The 3,313-nt window shown below is 41.3% G+C and overlaps 1 non-coding gene across 1 annotated transcript; it reads right to left on the minus strand.

Moving 5' to 3' along the window:
• Positions 1-681: 681 nt before the first annotated feature.
• Positions 682-788, minus strand: LOC148544943 (small nucleolar RNA R71). Its single transcript, XR_015900305.1, has one exon. It is a non-coding gene; the product is annotated as a small nucleolar RNA R71 (small nucleolar RNA).
• Between the last annotated feature and the right edge of the window lie 2,525 nt (positions 789-3,313).

Genomic DNA, 3,313 nt, shown 5'->3' on the forward strand with positions numbered 1-3,313 from the left:
TTTCTTTTGATCATTATTTTCGAATTTTTCTTGCATTAAGTAGTAAGTATTTTAGTTTATTTCTTTACACAAGTTACCTTACTGGGAATTTCCTACACTCTAACATAAAGAATCCCATCTTCTCCTATCTTCTGTCTATTTATGAGCAGAAACAGGGACAAAGAACCTCTATTAGACTTTGATCCTGAACCTGACAGGACTTTGAGGCGGCGTTTGCAACAAGCAAGACTTTACAAGGATGCAGAGTCCACCATGGATCATAATAATGCTGCTAATGCCAATATGGCAAATCTGAATGGAAATGAGCAACCTAGAAGAGTGCTTGGCTCTTACACTGCTCCCAATGCAGATATTTATGGAAAAAGTATTGTGGTGCCTCCTATAGCTGTAAATAATTTTGAACTGAAACCTCAGCTTGTCACTCTTGTGCAACAAAACTGCCAGTATCATGGACTCCCTTAGGAAGATCCAAATCAGTTTATTTTTTATTTTCTGCAAATTTGTGACACTGTGAAAACTAAAGGAGTGAATCTTGAGGTATACAAACTCATGCTCTTTCCCTTTGTTATGAGGGATAGAGCAAAGCTGTGGTTAGATTCTCAACTCAAGAAGAGTCTGGATACTTTGGACAAGGTTGTCACTGGATTTCTGACTAAATTTTTCCCACCTGAAAAACTTACTAAGCTAAGGGTGGAGATTCAGACTTTCAAACAGAAAGATGGTGAGACCCTTCATGAAGCTTAGGAGAGATTCAAGCTACTAACTAGGCAATGCCCTCCAGACATGTTCTCTAGATAGACTTAACTGGGTATCTTTTTATGAGGGCTTATGTAAAATGTCCAAGATGCGCTTAGATAATTCTGCAGGTGGTTCTTTGCACATAAAGAAGACACCAGAGGAGACTATTGAGCTTATTTAGTTGGTTGCTAACAACCAATACTTATATTCCTCTAATAGGAATCCTGTACACTCTGAGACCTCTCAAAAGAGGGATGTTTTGGAAGTGGAAGCTGTTGATGCTCTTCTTGCTCAGAGCAATCTTTTATCTCAACAAATAAGTCTGATTACTCAACAGTTGAGTGGAATGCAAGTTTCAGCTGTCAACTACATGGGGAATGGTCCTAGAAATCAAAATAATGATCCATACTCTAAGACCTACAACCAAGGGTGGAGAAATCACCCTAATTTTGGGTAAAGAGACCAACCTTAGAGATCTCAAAATTTCAATAATAATTCTCAAGGCGGTTTTCAGCAGAATAATCATAATAACCGCCAATTTCAATCTCATCAACAACAACTACCCCAGCAGGCAAATTCTCAGCCCCAATAGAATTCTAATTGGGAGACAATGATAAATAGTTTTATGTAGGAAATCATAGCTTCCATTAGAAACTTGGAGGTGCAAATGGGCCAGTTGAGTAAGCAAATACCTGAGAAGTCTTTAAGTATATTTCCTGGTGATACAGTGGTAAACCCAAGGGTTGATTGCAAGGCTATTCAGTTGAGAAGTGGTAAAGTAGCTGGTTCTGAGACCAAAGTCAAAGAGGAGCTAGCTGGAAAAGAAGCTCCAGATGAGAAGAAGGAAGAAGTAGAGCACGCCCCTCCAAAGCGTGCAGACAACCCATTCCCAAACTCTCTTGACACTTATCCTACATTGCCCAAGGCTCCTGAGTACAAGCTAAAAATGCCATATCTTCAAAGGCTTTAGAAGGCTTCCAAGAACAAGCAATTTTCTAGATTTTTAGAAGTCTTCAATACGTTGCAGATCAACATTCCTTTTGTAGAGGCTCTTGAGCAAATGCCTCTCTATGTCAAATTCATGAAAGCATAGTTGTTAAAACCGGACCAGACCGGCCGGTTTGACCAAAAAATTGGTTAACCGGACCATGTACCGGTCCAGTTTAGTATATTGACCGTTTAAGGAATTAAACCGGTCAAAACCGGTATGAACCAATTAAACCGATGCAAACCGGACAAAACCGGCACGAACTTGAACCAAACCGGTCCGGGCAACAAGCACAGTCAATGGTCAACCCTGCGCGTTGATGATGTCATGCTGATGTCAGCGTGCAAGGTTGGGAAATTTTGCACGTTGGGAAATTTTTTGAAAAATAGAATACAAGGTAGGAGTTGAACTTGGCTCTTCTCAAAGGAAGACCAAGATAACTACCACTGCACTAATTTGTTCTTAGTATACTTCATGCTTTTATAGTATATGTTCCGAGGGTTACCTGAAACTGTAGGTCAATCTCAGTCGAGATCTTCTGTACTGGTCGGTGCCGATGTGTCCGGCTGGTGAGTGGCGGTCAGAGCTGTCGTGTCTGACTTGTTGGCTGGCTGCACTGCTCATCCTTGGTCACTGGAGGGTGGGGGTACCTGCAAGAGACTCCGATGCTTAAGTTAGCATGGGTATTAAACAGGTTTTTTGTAGAATCAAAGTATGAGTTATACCTGGGTGCTCTAGTGTATTTATAATGGTGTGAGCTGACCTTTCTCGATAAGATAAGTTAGTTATCTTATCTTATCTTATCTTATAGTGAAGTCAGCTTATCTTCAAGGGAACCGCCTTTATCTCTGTAGGCTTGGATTGCCTTTGGATTTGGATCGTGTTCCACTATTTGGGCCCTTTATTGGGCTTTCCTGTCGATTTGGCTGACCTCTTTGAGAAGAGGTCGGGTAGCCTGACCTAAAGAGGTCGGTAGCTTTGTCGCCAATCATCCCAGGTCAGATAGCTCGACCCAGGATATGAACAGTGCCCCTGCTTGAGCTCGGTCTTTTTGTTGAGATCGAGTCCTTGACTTCGGTCCTTCTCTAGTGAAGCCGAACTCAAGCATTTTGTCGATTCCTTTCTTTGTAGAGTCTCTTTGAATGTGGAACGTTTTCCTTTAAAAGCGCGCGCTTTTATATCAGCGCTTTGGGGCGTGCGAGGGTTTAATACCCTCATTAATTGACTTCAAGTGCCCCGTTTCCTTTGGTCTTTGTTTTGAATTTTGCCATCAGAAACGGTTTCTCTTCTTTGTTTTCCTTCATAACCTCTCCCTTTGCTTTCCCATTTTCTGTTTTTCCCTAGAGTTTCACAGTTTCTTCCCGCGACGCCTGCTCTTCTACCATTTTTTGTGGAAAAAAAGGAGTGATTCTGGATTTCTCCCTTCCTCTTCTCCCGGCGAATTTTTTCCGTTCGAGGGGTGGCTCTATCGCTTCTTGCTCTTCAGTTTTCTTTCGAGGTTTTCTTCTATTTTCAAGGTTTGGTTTTTTCCTCCTCTGTTATTTTTATGTCTTATTTTGAGAAAGTTTGATTTTTGTTTGGAGAAAG

Source organism: Arachis ipaensis, chromosome B9, assembly GCF_059453495.1.
Source record: "Arachis ipaensis isolate K30076 ecotype BB chromosome B9, ASM5945349v1, whole genome shotgun sequence".
Taxonomy (NCBI): domain Eukaryota; kingdom Viridiplantae; phylum Streptophyta; class Magnoliopsida; order Fabales; family Fabaceae; genus Arachis; species Arachis ipaensis.